The sequence below is a fragment of the Delphinapterus leucas genome, chromosome 2, assembly GCF_059928025.1.
Source record: "Delphinapterus leucas isolate spDelLeu-1000000601 "Yukka" chromosome 2, BTC_Dleu_Yukka2, whole genome shotgun sequence".
NCBI lineage: Eukaryota > Metazoa > Chordata > Mammalia > Artiodactyla > Monodontidae > Delphinapterus > Delphinapterus leucas.
The window spans coordinates 8,944,024-8,964,262 of record NC_143130.1 but is presented as its reverse complement, the minus strand read 5'-3'; the positions used below and the strand labels follow the sequence as shown (position 1 = coordinate 8,964,262).

At 37.1% G+C, this 20,239-nt stretch overlaps 1 pseudogene; it reads right to left on the bottom strand.

Moving 5' to 3' along the window:
• Positions 1 to 16,711, bottom strand: part of LOC111177939 (cilium assembly protein DZIP1 pseudogene) — a 151,234-nt pseudogene extending 134,523 nt beyond the window's left edge.
• Positions 16,712 to 20,239: the final 3,528 nt, after the last annotated feature.

Below are 20,239 nucleotides of genomic sequence, written 5' to 3'. Positions count from 1 at the left end.
CCTCACAGCAGGACACGTATTCCTGTCAGTTGTTCCTGCCTCCCTTCATGAGAAGAGTGATAAATTCTTTGTCAGTATGTGTTTTGCAAATATTTTTGCCAGTTAATATCTCAATTTTTCATTTTTGTAAATGTGTGTCTCATAGAAATAAAAATTTTATTATAATAAACTTTACCATTTCATTGATTTCCTTTTTGTTAGGTCCGTTATAAGAACTCTTTTGCTAGCCAATGCCACATAGATTTTATGCTATATATTCCACTAGAAATGTAATAACTTGGACTCTTACATTTAGGTCAACAAACAATTTTGATTTATTTTTTGTGCATGGTGTGAGTTGAGTCAATGTTAATTTTATCCACACAGATATACAATAATTCTAGCAACATTTCTTGAAAAATATATCTTTTCCAAATTGAATTATCTTGGCACTTTCTAAAAAATCAATTGTTCACTTAATGGTGAGTCTATTTCTGGATTGTCTATACTGTTTACACTATTCTATTGATCTACATGCCTATCTTTATGTCTGTTCTTACTGTCTTGATTACTGAAGCTTTATAGTAAGTTTTGAAATCGTATAAGATAAATCCTCCAATCATGTCCTTCTATTTCAAAACTGCTTTGGCTGTTATATATATATATATTTTTTTTTTCCATGTAAGTTTTAACATTATCTTGTCAATTTCTTCCAAAATCCTGTTAAGATTTGATTGGGTGGGACTTCCCTGGTGACGCAGTGGTTAGGAATCCGCCTTCCAATGCAGGGGACAGGGGTTTGATCCCTGGTCCGGGAAGGTCCCAAATGCCGCGGAGCAACTAAGCCCTTGTGCCACAACTACTGAGCCTGCGCTCTAGAGCCCAAGAGCCAGAACTACTAGATCCTACATGCATGCTGCAACTAAGAGTTCGCATGCCACAACTAAGGAGCCGGCAAGCTGCAACTAAGGAGCCTGTGAGCCACAACTAAGGAGACTGCCTGCCGCAACTAAGACCCCAGTGCAACCAAAATAAATAAATTTAAAAAAAAAGAATTAAATGCTCTCATTATTTAAAAAGAAAGATTTGATTGGGTAATATTAGCCTCATAAAGTAAGCTGACACATTCCCTTATTCTCTCTTTTTGAATAGTTTGTGTAAGAATGATAGTATTTATTCCTATAATATTTCTGGACCTCAACAATTTTTTATTGAAAAGTTATTTGTTTTTGTTTTTGTTTTTTTGCGGTACGCGGGCCTCTCACTGTTGTGGCCTCTCCCGTTGCGGAGCACAGGCTCCGGATGCGCAGGCTTAGCGGCCATGGCTCATGGGCCCAGCCGCTCCGGGGCATGTGGGATCTTCCCGGACCAGGGCACGAACCCGTGTCCCTTGCATCGGCAGGCGTACTCTCAATCACTGTGCCACCAGGGAAGCCCTATTTGTTTTTTTTTAATTGGAGTATAGTTGATTTACAATGTTGTGTTAGTTTCAGGTGTACATCAAAGTTATTCAGTTATACATAGATATATATCTTTTTTTTCAGATTCTTTTCCCTTATAGGTATTAAAAAATATTGAGTATAGTTCCCTATGCTATACAGTAGGTCTTTGTTGGTTATCTATTTTATATATACTAGTGTGTTTATGTTATGTCCCAAACTCCTAATTTATCTCCCCACCCTTTCCCCTTTGGTAACCATAAGTTGCTTTTTTGTTTTTTGTTTTTGGCCACACAGTGCGACACTCGGGATCTTAGTTCCCCTACCAGGGATTGAACCCATGCCCCTGCAGTGGAAATGAGGGGACCGTTTAACCACTTAACCACTGGACCACCAGGGAAGTCCCCATAAGTTTGTTTCATATATCTGTGGGTCTATTTCTGTTTTGTATATAACTTCATTTGTATCTTTTTTTTTTAGATTCCACATATAATGATATATGATATTTGTCTTTTTCTGTCTGGCTTACTTCACTTAATATGATAATCTCTAGGTCCAACCATGTTGCTGCAAATGGCATTATTTCATTCTTTTTTATGGCTGAGTAATATTCCATTGTATAAATATACCACATTTTCTTTCTCCATTCATCTGTTGATGGACATTTAGGTTGCTTCCATGTCTTGGCTATTGTAAATAGTGCTACTGTGAACATAGATGTGCATGTATCTTTTCGAATTACGGTTTTCTCTGAATATATGCCCACAAGTGGAATTGCTCGATCATATGGTAACTTTATTTTTAGTTTTTTAAGGACCCTCCATACTGTTTTCCATAATGACTGCACCAGTTTCATTCCCACCAACAGTGTAGGAGGATTTCTTTTTCTCCACACCCTTTCCAGCATTTATTATTTGTAGACTTTTTGATGATGGCCATTCTGACTGGTGTGAAGTGGTACCTCACTGTAGTTTTGATTTGCATTTCTCTAATAATTAGCAATGTTGAGCATCTTTTCATGTGTCTTTTGGCCATCTGTATGTCTTCTTTTTGATTATAAATTAAATGTTTTAAATCACTAGAAGGCTATTCAAGTTCATTTTTTTGTTTCTTCTTGAGTCAGTTTTATTATACAGCCTTTTTCAAGTAATTGTCCATTTAATGTAGGCAGTCAAAATTATTGGCAAGAGTTTTTTTTTATAATATTTTCACATTTTTGTATATCTGCAGGATCTATAGTGACGTTTCCTATGTCATTTCTGATCTTGACAATATGTACCTTCTCTATTTCTTACTTAACCAGTTAAGCTAGAAGCTTATCAATTTTATTGATTCTCTCAAAGGACCAGCTTTTGTTTCACTGATTTTTCTCTTTTGTTTTTTCCTTTTTAAAATTTCATTGATTTTTACTATTATAAAATATTATATGTATTATTTCCTTCTATCTACTTAATTGGGTTTAATTGTTATTTTAGTCTAATTTTATAAACTCAATCCAGATCATTGACTTGAAATCATTATTTTTTCTAATATATGCACTGCATTTAAATAATAGGTTTTACCCCAAGCACTGTTTTGACTGTGTCCTAAAATTTTTGCTGTAATTCCATTCAATTCAAAATATTCTCTAACTTCCTTTTTGATTTTTTTCTTTGACCCATGGAATATTTATAAGTGTGTTGTTGAATTTTCAAATATTTGGGGTTTCCTCATTATCTTATTTTGGTAAATTTTTAATGCAATTGCATTTTGGTTAGATGTTATACCTGAATGATTTCAATCTTTTTATTTATTTAACTTTTTTTTTTTTAAATTTTTTGGCCACGCCTCACATCATGTGGGATCTTAGTTCCCCGACCAGGGATCAAGCCCATGGCCCCTGCAGTGGAAGTGTGGAGTCTTAACCAATGACACCAGGGAAGTCCCTCAATCTTTTTAAATCAATGGAGTTTTTATGACCCTGCATATGATCTAGTCTGATAGATATTTTATGTGCCCTTAAAAGGTATGTGTAATCTGCATGTATCATGTTTTATATTGTGCAGGTATCATGTTTTATAAACATAAATTGTCAGTGTTGTTGATTAGATGGTTCAGATCCTCTATATCTTTCTTATTTTTTCCCCTAACTTGACCACAAATTTCTGAGAGGAGGCATTTATTCTCTTTAGTGCATTGAATAGTGGCCCCCAAAAGAGATGTTAACTCAGAACCTTAGAATGTAACCTTATTTGAAATAAAGGTCTTTGTAGATATAATTAAGGTAAGGTTTTTGAGATAAGATTATCCTAGATTAGAATGGGACCTAAAACCAATGATAGACGTCTTTGTAAGAGACAGAAAAGGAGAACACATACACAGCGGGCAGAGGCCATGTGAAGATGGAGGCAAAGACTGGAATTATGCTTCCACAAGCCAAGGAATGCCAGGGACCACCAGAAGCCAGGAAAGGCAAGTGAATGTTTCTCCCCTAGGGCGTGCAGAGAAATCATGGTTCAGCTGAAACCGTGACTTCAGACGTCTAAACTCCAGAACTGTAAGAAAATAAATTTAGGTTGTTTTAAGCTACAAAATTTGTGGTGATTTGTTCTAGAAGCCCTAAGAAACTAACACACTCTCCATCTATGATTGTGGAATTTTCTATTTCTGTGTTCAATTCTGTCAATTTTTGCTATTTGTATTTTGCAACTCTTTTAATGATTGCATAGATACTTAATGATTGTTATGTCTTCTTGTTTAATTAACCACTTTTTATTAGGAAATGTTTTGTCTCTATTAATACTTTTCATATTAAAAATGTAATTTTTTTCTGATTTCTATATAGCTACTCCTACACACATAAGCTTACTATTGGCATGGTAAATACTTCCCATGCATTTACAGTCAACTATTTGTGTCTTGTAATTTAAAGTTTGCTGTCTTATGGACAACATATACTTGGGTCTTGTTTTACTTAAATACTTTTAAAATTTGTGGTATTTTATTGAAAAATTTAGTCCATTAACATTTAATGTAGTCATTCATACCATTAGGTTTAGGTGTATAATTTCAATATCTGTTTCTTCTATGTCTCTTCTATTTTTATTTCCCCCCATCATGTGTTTTAAGGAATATTTAAATAGCTTTTAGAATTTAATTTAAATTTACTGTTGATTTTCAGCTATACTGCTTTTCAATCTTTAAAAATGTGGTTGGATCATAATATACATCTGTAAGTTTTCACACTCCACTTACAGTAAATATTGTACCAAGTCATTAAAAATATAGAAAGCTTGCCCCAATATTCAAATCTGTACCCCCCATCCCTTATGTTATAATTACCTTATGTATTACACTGATATACTATATAAACCTCACAAGGCCATGTTGTTGTGTTTGTTTTAAGCTCTTCTACGAAAGTGCTAGGAGGGACAAAAAATTAAAATGTACTGATTGTTTTCTACTTAACCAGATATTTACCATTTCTAATGTTCTTCCTTCTCTTCTGATGATCCAAGATTCTATCTGGTGTGATTTATCTTCAATCTGAGTAATGATTTCTTATAGTGAAGAACTGTTGGCAATGAATTCTCTTAGGTTTTTTTTATCTAAAATTATCTACTTGTGATTTTTTTTGTTGAAGGATATTTTCAATGTATGTAGACTCTTAAATTTTCAGTTTTTATTTTAAAGTATTTTTCCACTTTTATCTGTTCTCACTGATTTTTAACAAGAAGTTAGCTGTTAGTGAGAGCATTGTTCTCCTGTATATAAAATTTCCCTTTTCTCTTTCTGTTTTTGAGATATTCTGTTTATTTTGACTTTCAGCAATGTGACAACAATGTGTCTCAACCTGGATTTCTTTGTGTTTATTCTGCTTCGTCTTCATTGAGACTCTTATATCTATAAATTTTTGTCTTTCATCAAATTTGGGGTAATAGTAGACATTGTTCCTTTAAATATTTCCTGTTCCATTTTCTCTCTGTGCTGCTTCTGAAATTCTAACTACATGTATATTGAGCTGTGTAGTATTATCTAAAAAGTTCTTGAGGCTCTGCTCATATTTTTTCAGTCATCTTTTCTTCTGTTCTTCACATCTACTGATCAGTATTCAGGTTCACTTACTCCTTCCTCTGAATCTCTGATTGCTGATTATAATTGCATCCAGTGAATTTTTCAGTTCAGATATTGTTTCTTTTCAGTTGTAGTATTTCTGTTTTGTTCTTTTTTATTGTTTCTGTTTCTCTGCTCGGGTATTGTACCTTTTTATACACTTCAAGCATATGTTACATTACTTCATTTAGGGTAGTTAAAATGGCTTATTTAAAGTGCTTTTCTGCTAATTCCAGTTTCTTACTCATTGCAGTGTTGGAATAGGTGGATTTTCTTTTCTCTTGAAAATGTGTTCTATTTTCTTGGTTCTTTGCATGTCAGTAATTTTCTTTCTTTCTTTCTATCTTTCCTTTTTTTTTTTTTTTTTGCCATGCCACATGGCTTGTGGGATCTTATTTCCCTGACCATGCATTGAACCCGGGTCCATGGCAGTGAAAGCACCGAGTCCTAACCACTGGACCACCAGGGAATTCCCCCAAGTAATTTTTAATTGCGTCCTACACACTATTAATGTTTAATTGTAGAGAATCTAAATTGTTTGTTTTGGGGTTTTTTGATAAATGTTTTATTTTTTGTTTCAACAGACAATTAACTTTGCAGGATTTGAATAGCAAACTCTATTTCTTGGGCAGCAGCTCTAGTGTCAATTCAAATCTTTTATGTTTAGTTGAAATACTTTAGTCTTTTCTGCAAATACGTGACTCAGGAGACAACCATAAATATGGGTAGACCAAATTATGGGATTCTTTCTACAGATCTTCTTCTTCCATTATTTCCTCACTCTCTTAAGCCATCATGGTTTCCCGGGCTATATTTTTTTTCTGAGGCTTCTTCTGATGCGTTCAGAAGAATGCATATTTCCCATTGTGTCTTACCACTCAAGTGCACTTAGCTCCAGGCGAAAAGCCACAGCTGGGAGCTTATTTCATCCCCATCTCTTCCTCCCTTCCATCAGAGTCTATCTAGTTCTGATCATTCTTCATTGTCTTCAGATTTTTTTTTTATTATGCCTGCATTTTATGGTTGTTTTCTTTAGGGAAGGGGTTTTGTTAGGGCTTTAGACCATCAACACCAAAAGTAGAAGTCCACATATAATTTATCTTGGATTGAGCCCTTTCTACAGGTTAAGCAATATGTACTTTATATATAGCAGCATATTTAACACAGACCATATTCTGTAGTACAGGTAGATTAATCCCATTTTCTAGATGAGGAAACTGAGTCTCAGGTAAAGCAGCTTGCTGAATACCATACATTTAATAAGAGTTGGAGATGGATTTGAAACCTTAGTTCTCTGAATCCACTGTTCATGTCCTCAAATTTCGCTGTGATGTGCTGGCCAATATTCTAGCTGGTGCACTATTGTAAGGAAATGTTATTCAATATTTGGTACATATGTACAGCAACAGAGTAAAAAGCTATGATTCTTCTTTATAATGATAGAACTTGAGGTTGCAAGTGAAGTAACTTTGCTCTTTTATATTTTGGCTGGAGATTGGTTTCCTATAAAATTTCAGAAGGAAAGCATATTTCCATTGGTTTATATGAAGTGATAATGAGACAGTTTTTATTCTGTTAGGGGAAAAAATTTAATTATGCAGGAATTCTCTATATTGTAACCATAGCTAAATTTGCCCATGTATGAAGAGAGCAATTATGGACTGTCATTGTTCTCCTTTGCATACATTATTTCCCTACAGAGAAGAAAGAAGATGAGCAGAGCCAAGCAATGTCCTCACCCTCAATAGAGAAAAGTTCTTAACTAGCCAGTACTTCTCAGTGTTCTTGAACCTGCATTAGTATGCAAATAGTTAACTAGTTCATCCGCAAGGCTGAGTCAGGAAGGACCTGAAACAGAAGGGTTAAGTCATGGTGAATTACAGGAGTCAGGCAACAGAGCAAAAATATTGTGAGTAAAGCTTCCTGAAGGCATATGTTATACATGGACCTTATGACTAAATGATTTAAACAAAATGATTCATTTTGTCGAAACAGTTCATCATTCCTGACTCCCCTGTTCACAAAAGCTATTACATGTGGTGATAATGAGAAATTTCCTTCCGCATATTTGCTTATCTCAAGAAGTTACTTGTGTTGGTAAAAATGAGGAGCAGCATCATTAAGTAAGAAGGAATAATATTCAGCATAAATACAGTTTTATGAAAGATGCCAAATAAAAGCTATTCCAGATGAAATCTATTTAAACTTATAATAAGTTAATTAATGTAAGTAGTAAATGCAATTATAAGAAATGCTGGAGTGTTGCGAATAATTTCTAGTTTAAGATGACATATGGTAATGTTTTTGCTGTAGTACAGGTTTATTTTTTTAACAGATTGGAAGTTTGGCAGGAATATCAATGAGCTTCTCTCTCAGCCCCGACCCCCTGCACACATACACATTTTCCTTCTTGGCAGCACTGCTACCAAATCTCAAACTCTACGACAAAATTAGTGTTTTATTTTGAAGAATATCTGGGTCTCCAAGGTCTACACTTGAACCTGGATGATGGGCTTATACTAAACATTTTCCTTCATCTCTTAAGTAAAACCCTCTAAAGAATATTCATTTTTATCATTCTCCCTGATCATCTGTTAATGTTGCATTTTCACAGCAGATAAAGTGAGAATCTCAGGGTCGCTGTTCTCACCATAAGACAATGTAGATGCTCATTCAATTTTATTATTATTATGTTTTCAGTCCACAAAGGAGATTCAGGTATCAGCTTATTTTAATCACACAATGTTCAGAGATGCTGGTGTCAATTTTTTAGACTTATCACCAGTAAACATAGCAAATCCACCTGCTTTGTCTACTATTGTGAGTTCTAGTTTTTGGTTTACATAATATAACTCATATATAAAGAAAACAATATATATTGCAAAAGGGTTTATATACATTTAGTCCAATAATAACACAAGCAACCCCATATCTACCACCTGGTTTGAGAATTAGAATATGTTGAATTGTGTGACCCGCTCCCCTGAGATTACCATTATCCCAAGTTTTGTGCCTATTTTCTTGCTTTTTAAAGAAATCATTTTACCACCCTAAATATACTTTTTTTTTTTTTTTTTTTGCGGTACGCGGGCCTCTCACTCTTGTGGCCTCTCCCGCTGCGGAGCACAGGCTCCGGACGCGCAGGCCCAGCGGCCATGGCTCACGGGACCAGCCGCTCTGCGGCATGTGGGATCCTCCCAGACCAGCGCACGAACCCGCGTCCCTTGCATCAGCAGGCGGACTCTCAACCACTGCGCCACCAGGGAAGCCCATACATATATTTTAAAACAGTTCAATTTTGCACAGTTTTGAACTTTATATAAGTGAATGAGTTGCTAATATTCTGTAACTTGCTGAAGAATATTAAAGTAATATTTAAGGTTTTTAAAGCTATTTTCATAAAAGGATTGGCATTTAATTGCTATTTCCCATATTAACTCTGGTTTGGGTTTTGTGGTTGTGCAAACCTCATAAAATGAGTGGAGACATGATTCCTCTTTTATTTTTTTCTTCTCTATTTTAAGGTTTGGCTAAGATTTAACAATGCATTTCTCACATATTTGATGAACATATAAAATCAGTTAAGCTTGCTCTTTCCTGGGGAAAAACTATTTAACAATTAATTCAATTTCTGTATTATGGGACATTTTAATTTATTTCATATTGAGTCAGTTTTGGTAATTTATATTTTACCTGAGACATTTATTTTCTTCTAAGTTTTAAAATTTATTACCATAAAGTTTGTACATGATTTCTTGTTTTTAATCTGTTGTATCTACAGTTATGTCCCTCTTTTTTATCTCCTAATGTTATTTATATTGCCTACTCTCCTGTTTTATTTTGACCTTACTAGATTTCTATCAATTTTATTAGTCCTTTTAAAGAATAAATTTAGCTTCTTTTGAAGTTTTGTACTCTATTTCCTTAACATCTATTCTTATTTTTAAATTTGTCTTCTGTGTCTTTGTGCTATATTTGTTGTAATTTTTCTAATTTTTTGTTTGTTTCCTAGCTCATTAATTTTCTACCTTTCCTCTTCCTTCTGATAAGATTTTGTCTGAAAGCTTCTTTCTAATACTGTAAGCTTTAACATATTAATTACTTCATTTAGTTGCCATAGTAATTTACTTTATTATGAGTTTGTTTAAAATGTTTTTAAATTTTCAAACATATGAGGTTTTTAAAACTTATCTCTTTATTATGGATTTCTAAATTAATTATGTATATTAATGAGTTTTTAAGACTCATAACCTAGCACAAGACTGATTTTAAAAATGAATCATGGGGGGCTTCCCTGGTGGCGCAGTGGTTGAGAGTCTGCCTGCCGATGCAGGGGACACGGGTTCGTGCCCCGGTCTGGGAAGATCCCACATGCCGCGGAGTGGCTGGGCCTGTGAGCCATGGCCACTGAGCCTGTGCGTCCGGAGCCTGTGCTCCGCAACGGGAGAGGCCACGACAGTGAGAGGCCTGCGTACCGCACAAAAAAAAAAAAAAAAAAAGAAGCACGGGGAATTCCCTGGCGGTCCAGACGGACTCTGTGCTTCCACTTCAGGGGGCAGAGGTTGGATCCCTGGCTGGGGAACTAAAATCCTGAATGCTGTGGGGAGTGGCCAAAAAAAAAATAATATAAAAAAAAATGAAGCATGAAAAGAGTATGATATTCTTTTTTTCAAATATTTATTTATTTATTCATTTGGCTACACCAGGTCTTAGTTGCAGCATGCTGGATCTTTGTTGCCACATGCAGGATCTTCATTGTGGCATGAGAGATGTTTTTAGTTGCAGCATGTGGGATCTTTAGTTGCGGCATGTGCGCAGAGTCTTAGCCACTGGACCACAAGGGAAGTCCCAAGTATGATATTCTAAACAGGATTATTACAGGATTATTATTATTTACATATTTATTCATTCAAGTGTTCTGTAACTTTCTCATTTGGGGTTTGCTTGAATTACCAATTAGATATACCAAACTGAAAGATGTATTACAAACTCACTTTAAGATGCTGAATTTTTCCTTATTGTTTTTAGTTCCCTAATGTTTGCCTTGCATAATTTAAGAAATTATATTAGGTGCATACAGATTTTAAGTTATCTTCCTAGTGTAATTTATCATGTGTGTTGGACATACTTATATCTAATAATGGTTTTGCTTCAAAGCCTATTCTAATATTAAAATATCTATTTAGCTTCCTTGTATGTGATATTTGCCTATTATTTTTGTGTAATTACCTGTCATTTTCTTTCAATCATAATATACTTCTTATTTTAGTTGTGTCTTTTATAAAAAACACATAACTCGTTTTTGTTATTAACCCACCCAATTTTTAAAAAATTTTAACTAGCAAGCTTAGTTCACAAACATTTATTTCTTTTTTATTGTAATTTCTATTGGTTTTGTTTTTCTGGTTTTTCTTTTATCTCTTCTGACATTTTTTTTGTATTGATTATAAGTTTTGTTTCCCAATTCTGAAGCTTCTGGAAAATTCTCCACCTTTTTTACTCCTTAAATTCTACTCCTCTTCCCACATTCTTTCTTCTCTCCTAGAACTCTAGTCAGAATCCTGTTAGACACTTACAGTCTGTTTGTCAAGAACTTTGACCATTCTCCCCTGTTGTACTATCTGTATGCACATGCTTCTTTCTTAATATCTTCATCTAAATTCTTCAATCCATGAATTTTCTCTTCAGCAGAGTCTAATTTTGGTCTGCAATCTAGCTATTGAAATTTAATTTAAATTATGTTCTCACATTCCCAGAACATCTATCTTCTTCTTTTCTAATTTACCTGGTCATTTTTTATTTTTCTCATATACATGTATAGGCTTCCACATCCCTGCTTTATTTCTTTAAACATATCCTATATAGCTATTTTATACCTGTATTCACTAATTGTAGCATCTGAAGCCTTGAGGGGTTCTGTTTGTCTTTTGGCTGTCTCTCCTTAGTGGTATCTTGCTTTCATGTGTCTTGTAGTTTTTAATCGGGAGCTTATTTTTGTGTGACTTTGATAAGTGGAATCTTGAAGTGTCTGGGTGGGGTAGTGATACCTATGGAGATAATTTCCCTGTGTTCCTACCTTGCACCTGGCCTACATTAAATATATTTCTAGGCTGGAGGTTTACCAGAGCACATAGGTGGTAACGGTTGGAATCTCAGACCTTTGTGAGAGTAAAACTGTCATTGTGAATTTTCAGAGCAGACATCTAGAATGTTTTTTGTTTTACACCAGAATCAAGGTGAAGATCAACCAATCTTCCTTTGCTTAGAAAATATTTTTCTACCTTGCCCTTCCATTGAGGGTTTAGTTTGCTGAGCCTTCCAATACTATGAGAGTCTCAGTTACAAACCACCCTGCCCCCGCTCCCCCCTACCCATTATGTGGACCAAGTGTTTGTCTCTTGTTCCCTGTGTGGTCAGTGAAGTGTGCGGCACCTGGTAACAGGAAAATTTCTCACAGCAGAAGTGGTTTCAGTGCCTCATTAGCAGACTGATATGCAGCCCCCTCTTTGTTTTGAGACTTGTATGTTTTCCTAACATTTTGAAGTGCTCAGCTATATATTTAAAGTTATCTTTTTGGTATTTTAGTCAGAATTCTTAGATCTTTGGTGGTGGGAATATTTTTCTTTGTGAGTCCCTACTCCATCATTGCTTGAGTGGAAATACAATAAGTATTTATCAATCAGGAGATCCTGAATTTTCATCATGTTTTTCACCGTGAAGATGCCACAGTGCTTTGAAAGAGAAAAAAAAAAAACTTGCATTTCCTACAGCTCTGGTGTGTACTAACCACACTGCCTTGCATCCTGCCTTCCTTTTACTCACTTTCCTTTTCCACTTGACTCCACATGATTATATTCAGATATATCAAACTGACATTTCCCTCCACACACACAACACACACACACACACACACACACACACAATATACTCACCCAACTCCTTCAAAAACTTACATTCGTGTCAGAATGGAGAGAAACCCGTTTCTGTTCTTTTACTGACCTATTGTAAGGGTGCCATAGTGACTTTAGATGAGCCAAGAAGCTTTGATTTGAATAATAGCTCTGTCTGTATTAGCTATACAGGAATCTGAGTTTGTGATCCAACCCATATAAGCCTAGGTATCCTTTTCTGGAAAAATGAGGAGTGGAGCTGGTGAAGGAGGTGGTGAGGAGTTGTTCCTTCCTGTCAAGTTCCAGTCATGAAGGGCGGAGGCAACTCTAGGGTCTGCTACCTGGTGTGTGTGTGTAATTGGAGGTTTTGTAATGCACACTTGGAAATTGCTGGGAAGGGGAATTTTAGTTATGCATTTTTTGGTCATGATAAATAAATAATAAACATAAATTTAAGAAATGAAGAGGAAGACTTAAATAATCTCTGAAACTTTTCAAATATAATAACAACTGAATCTATAAATCTGACATCTGAACAAGCATTGAAGAAGTTTTAAAATCAGGGTTCATATGATCCTACAACTTACATGAGTTTGCTCCTCAATCAACATCTGTTAGTAGAAGCCTTGCTTTAAAAACTAAAAACATAGTTACCATATGATCATGCAATCCCACTCCTGGGCATATATCCAGAGAAAACTATAATTTAAAAATATACACCCCAAAGTTCATAGAAGCACTATTTACAATAGCTAAGACACGGAAGAAACCTAAATGGATAATGTATAATGGAATATTACTCAGCCATAAAAAAGAATGAAATAATGCCATTTGCAGCAACATGGACAGACCTAACAATTATTACACTAGGTTAAGTAAGGCAGACAGAGAAAGACAAATATCATATGACATCACTTATATGTGGAATCTGAAAAAAATACAAATGAACTTATTTACAAAACAGAAATAGACCCACAGACATAGAAAACAAACTTATGGTTACCAAAGGGGAAGGAGAGGGAGGGATAAATTAGCAGAATGGGATTCACATGTACACACTACTATATATAAAACAGATAAACAAGGTCCTACTGTATAGCACAGGGAACCATACTCAATATTTTGTAATAACCTATAAGGGAAAAGAATATATATTCACTGTGCTGTACACCTGAAACTAATACAACATTGCAAATCAACTATACTTCAGTTTAAAAAACAAGAAAAAAAATGCAGAAGCCTGGCTGAGTGAGAAGCACCACGTCTCGTGAGCAGAAGTGGTGAAATGGCTAGCTTTCTGGGCTCCCTTTGTGGCACATCCCAAGGTGAAACGCTTGTGCTCAACTTCAGAAGCTGTTGCCTTGGAAAATGTTATTTAAAACCTTTCACTTACAGATATCTGCATCTGATTTATCAACTCATAAACACTAAGGCCTAGATTCTGAGTTGGTCATTAATGAATAAATTAATTGTATGAGAATAAATGACAGTCTGTTCAATAGAGTTCTAAGGATCTGAGACAAAAATATTGGTGGAAGGGAAGTGTAAAATGCTTGGACAGGTGAAAACCCAGAAGAGCTGTCCATGTAAATTGTGCCATTTTTTTGCAGACAAACTACCCAGTTTTAATGCTCAGTGTACCCTGGAGCATTTTGGTTATTCATTTTCCCCCAAAGTGTTGCTAAGTAGAGCCCTCAAATGTCTTCCCCTTGATCGGCTCTCTCCCTTTCATCTCCTGCTCTCCATTAGCTGAATCTCTCCCAGAAGGAAGGCAGGGCTCTGCCAGACCAAGGCCAAGGGCTCTGAGTGCTCAAACAAAGCCTCCAGGTTGTAGCTCCCTCTTGGCTCCTGGGAGGCGCACTCCATCCAACACAACAGCGGCCAAAATGGAAAGTGGGAAAAAACAATCTTCTTTGGCAGGAACAGTAGTGCATGCGCTGCCAAGTCTTATGAATTCATGTCAGTGAAGACTGGCATTTCTTGAAATTCTCCAAACAAATTAAAGGGAGAACCTTGCTGCATTTGCATGCAGAACATATTCAGTCCAGACGACTGCTAATTTTCTTCCAAGAGTCAAAACACAAGATCCTGACATCTTGCAGATTAGCCCCTTGTCACATTGTTTTTCTCTGTCCTGTCTCCTAGTTATTCCACTGGCAGAGGGGAACCATACTTTACTTTCCTAAGAAGCTACTCTCCTAAAATCAAAGACCAGACTTTGTCATGAATTTACAACAGGGATGTGCCCTAAGACCATCGCAGGAAGAAGGCATTCAGGAAAGCAGGTCTGGGTGGAAAAGCCCTCATTAGTGCGCAAACACTACTTACTTACCCAGGGCCAGCCTGTGTGTTTTCGTTCCTGCTGATACAGATTTCAGAGATGGACTTCAGGTAATACAGTACCTGGAAAAACACACAGTGAAGTCCAGATGTGCATTGCATACAAGAGAGTATGCATTAACTTTTTACAAAAACGGATAATTAGGACTCAGGTTCACTCTCAGGTTACACACTGGATCAGCTCTGCAGAACAAACTGGTCAATCAGCATAAACCCAGGATCCCCAAACCAAGATAAATTAAGCCAAGGTTGAAGAGACAGGTTATAGAAAAAAAATTTTTGAAAGGAAAAATGGTCATAATTATGCTAATTTTAAACAATTGCATTAATAATCAGAGAGTCTGAGAAAAGTTCAGGTACCATATAGTGGCCTGATATGGAACTTGTATAGAGAATGACGGACTCTAGAGAATGAAATGTATCAAGTAGAAATAATTTCTAGGTCCTCAATGTCCTGTCTTTCATCATTGATGCTAAAACGGTTCTACCAAAAAGGATAATAGGATAGTTGTTTTAAGATTTTTACTGAAAATATCTTGTTTGTTTCTAATATTTTCACTACTTTCTAATTTGTAACCTACTTCTAAGGTGAATACTACTTACATGCTTATTTTAGAGGTAAACCATGAATATTTTACTGAGTATGCTCATATATGTACATCACTGAACTAGGTACTATGAGAGGTAATGAAGGATAAGACATGATTTCTAATGTTAATGAGATTAGTACTAATAGAAGAGGGGGGCACATTATGAGTGGCCAGCATCAGAAGAACAATTAATTGGAGGGGATCTGACACAGAGGCCAGGTCAGATGAAGGGCTGGGTGTCGCTAAATGTAAATTATTTCCTTTCTCATAAATCTCACTCTAATCATATATAAAATACGAGAACTGGTTTTAAATTTTAATGAGTGATTGTGTAACTGAACATGTATTTGGAGTTCCCAGAATCTGTGTAACACATTAGTTTTTTATTTTCATAACACTCCCACTAGTGTCCCACATAAGGGGTGGAGAAAATGCCATCAAATATTGCACAGCGCGTCTCCAAACCTTTTAAACCGACTGTCATAATCTTTATTGAAAAGACTTCTTTGAGGCTCATGCCATTCAGCTCTGCTGTTTTCTGTTTCTCCTTGTCACAGTCATTTTTACACGTTAGCTCTCTCTGCGTAACAACTGACCTAAAACTTAGTGGCTTAAAGCAAAACTCATTTACACAACTCATATTTCTGCAGGGCAGCGACTTGGACTGTGCTCACGTGGGGTTTTCTTCTGGTCTCAGCTGGACTCATTTCCTGCTGCGAGGGTGCCTGAGGGATGACTAGACCAGGCCGACCTCAGATGGTACAGTGTATTTCTGCTCCATGTGGACTAGTGCAGCAGACTAGCCTGGGCTGGTGGGGGGAGCTGGGAAGAACCAGGAGAAACAAATGGAAGAAGCAGTCAAGGGTTTTGAGGCCTTGGCTCCACACCATCAACTGCACCACACTCCATACGTCCACTGATGCAAGTTATGAGACCGACACAAATTCAAGGGGAAGGGAAGAGATTTCTCTTCTGCCTGGGAAGGTGGGAAGGGCTACAGTCACCAGTGGCATGGATGCAGGGAGAGATGCAGCGTGGGGTCATGTCTGCATCTCTCCTACCTGATCTTCTGGTCCCTCCTCCCCAGTCCCTGAGGAGCCCTTGGAGTCATGGTCCACGTCATCTCCATGTCCATCATCTCCATCCTCTGACTGACTTCAGGATCTCCATCCAGCCTTCTATTTCCCAGGTTCTGAACCTCTTCATCACCAAAGACTCCCACCTCCATGTCCCTTTGCTCATCTGCTGCCTTACCATGCCCTGAACTTCGTCTACACTGGAACAGATCCACCTCGGAAACAGTAGAAGTGAACACCCCATTTCCTGACAAAATCTCAACACTTTGTGCTCTCATGATGACCTGACCCTTTTCCATGGGCATTCTTGGCCTTTCTTCTGGGCCTTTAAAACTTCTCCCCGTATATCAGTTCCCTTTCTGGTCACCTCCTGTGCTGTTCAATTCTATGCTACATCATTTCAATCACTCTCCTGGTTATATCTTCAAATTCTTTCAAAAATACATCACGGCAGGGACTTCCCTGGTGGCGCAGGGGTTAAGAAGCCACCTGATATTGCAGGGGACACGGGTTCGAGCCCTGGTCCGGGAAGATCCCACATGCCGTGGAGCAACTAAGCCCGTGCACCACAACTACTGAGCCTGCGCTCTAGAGCCCGCGAGCTACAACTACTGAGCCCGCATGCTACAACTACTGAAGCCCGCGTGCCTAGAACCCGTGCTCCACAACAAAAGAAGCCACCAAAATGAGAAGCCTGCACACTGCAACGAAGAGTAGGCCCCGCTCGCCACAGCTAGAGAAAACCCATGCACAGCAATGAAGACCCAACGCAGCCTAAAATAAAAATTAAAAAAAAAAAATACATCACAGCAATGTGGCAGCTTAGGTGTTGTTCCCTAAAGAAAAAAATACGGCCACAACACACCCCAATATTCAGCAGGACATTAGAGACAAACCTGGACCCACAAACCACACATCTCACACTGGGGCCTGTGCAGAGTCAGCCCTGGCCTGCTTTGCCGTTCACATTCTTCGACCTCTGCCACAGTGGTTGTTATTGTCTGGAGTTTATGGAGCCCTTACATGTGTTCCTTGTTTATTGTGGTATTTTAGCTCAGCCAGGGCATTAGTAAAGCAAAGAAGACTAAGCATATTTACAAAGGGACATAGAAAGGAAACTTTTTTCCTATGAGCTTTTGGCAAATAAACTTGAAACAGCACTAGGAAAATTCGATGGTTTCCACTCCACCCTCCTAAGCCTCTTACCATCCTAGTCTCCCCTCACCTACCTGAAGAGGGCTGGAGGAGCACAGTAAAGCCTTGGCTATTTCCTGAGCCAGTAGTCATTTTTAACTTCTCAGAAATAGAGGAACAAAATACTAACAATATATAAAAAGCCATAAACACAGAAAATGAGTTTCTATTCATGGAGGCCAAAGTGGTAAAATGTGGCATTTGTTTAAGAAGGACAGAGTGAGTTCCCAAGTTACGTTAGCTGTAACTGAATGTGTTGAAATCCTCAGACTGGTAAAATCTTCTGGTTATACAAGGGCAAAACCTCCTTGTGGGGAATGGACCTCATTTTCTCCCTCTGACGCTAACTGCTACCAGGCGTTCATTTCACTTAAAAAAAATAAATACACTGTGTTCTTTTACCTCAGACGTCACTATTTTATTTCCAATTTTTTGTAAACAAATAGAGCATCGAAAACAGAGGAGAGCACTTAGGCCCATGAAAATGATCCTTTTCTCCGTATCACAGTGCTAATAAATTTTATACTCAACTTGAACGCAAATCTTCAGCATCTACTTCCTCTTCCTGTACTACAAGGTCAGAACAAACCCAGTTATGTATCACTTTCTTAATACACTTGTTTTCTTTTTCTGTATTGCCCTTCTTGGTAGCTATATACCTAAACATCACAGTCTAAGACAAAGTGAATCAACAAGCAGAATAAAAAAAACAAAACAAAACAATATTCCTCCTACTCTCCTGTCCCTTTCACTTTATTGCTCTAGTACCGTTTTTTTTGTTTTTTGTTTTTTTTTTTTGCGGTACGCGGGCCTCTCACTGTTGTGGTCTCTCCCGTTGCGGAGCACAGGCTCCGGACGCGCAGGCTCAGCGGCCATGGCTCACGGGCCCAGCCGCTCCGCGGCATGTGGGATCTTCCCGGGCCGGGGCACGAACCCGTGTCCCCTGCATTGGCAGGCGGACTCTCAACCACTGCGCCACCAGGGAAGCCCACTCTGTAACTTTTAATTTATGCATTCTTGCTCAGCCCCGAAGGCAGAACTATCTTAAAGGGAAACGGTCATCAGTGAGTGATGACTCCAGCATCCTTTGATGACTCACTGAAGGGTCAGCGACCCAATCAGCAGAAATATACCCTTTTAAAAATAACTAAAATATGGCTAACAAACGAGTCTCCAGTGAGGAACAGAAGGGGAATATTACAGGCAATCTCTAGCTTAGGAACAGGCTACACTATAAACCTTTGTGTTTTAATTAGCTATTTTAAAAGGAAAAGGTTTTTTAATTTTTTCAAATGAAGAACATTTTGAATCATACTAGTTCCCAATATCAACCTTAGAACAGTGTCCACAGAGATGGACAGTATTTAACCCAACTCTGATCTCCAGGGTGGTGGGTTTCAAAATCAGGTTCAGGTACCACTTACATGGAAGCACTTGCAGAGGGAGTTGCCAAAGACGATGCCTGGACCAACAACAGACCCGCCAGGTCACGCTTCCTGTGGGAAAGCCCTGGGGGATAAGGGTGGAGGGGTGGGCTGGGAAGAGAAATTGTGGAAAACTAGTCATGTATGGCATCATTCTAGGTCATTTGCATCTCAGATATTGTGGGGATTTTTCCCAGAGAGTGGAGTTGGTAAGTCTAAAAAGACCTGCCTCTCAATCACACAACGGATGCATTTATAATTTAAATAGTCATAATTTGGGTATTGCTTCTACATGGAAACCTCAATATCTTTTAAGGAACACATCCGAGCTCTTCAACACTAGCCACTACTACATTATACATACTTAGAACCTGGGTTTTAACATGCATAAGAAACTTAAGGTAAAAAAAAGTTTGAATCACAATTCTCAAAGAAACATGGCTATGAGCTCTAAATGACTCTGGCAGGAAACTAGTGCTAGACTTGGAAATAATGCCTCAGACAACCTCAAGCTCGAGGCAAAGAAGGAAATTTTCCACTGGCATAAGCAGTTTTCAAACTTCTTTCCTGTCTATGCACCACCATCACTCCAAACCCACCCCTCACCTCAACAATGGCAGCTTTATAGAGAGAATCAAAATGCAAATTTGAATCATAATTTAAAACGAGTAGTTGCAAAAAACAAGGATACTGGAGACTCTGTTATAGCAATGAAAAAAAAATCATACCGAGAAAGTAGGAAATAATTAGTGAATGTAGGTTACCTGCTTAGAATTAGAAGTAATTAAAAACTTTTAATTGTAAACTAATATTTTTATTGGTGAAAAAAGTGAGGTTCCAAAAGCTGATTTTGTTAAACTACAAATAATACAAGTCTTTAGTGGTAGAATTGCTCTTAGAACCTGAACTTTTAATAAATGGTAGCTTTCAGACATAAAAAGGCACCTATTAAATAAATATTAAATAATAATTATTTAACATCTTATCGATTAAATAATTAAATGGGGGAAGATATAAAGAAATCACATAATAGAGTTGAGCAAAAAAACAAATTATGAGAAGGGTAATATCTAATTTACTGTCCACTGCTTGTTATTTGAGAGTGATTAAATTAAATTGTATATTTTATGAAATATTTAATGAATACCAATTGGCATTGATACATTGCTATATTGACTATTCAGAACCTATTTTCAGAAGTAAAATTATTTCTAA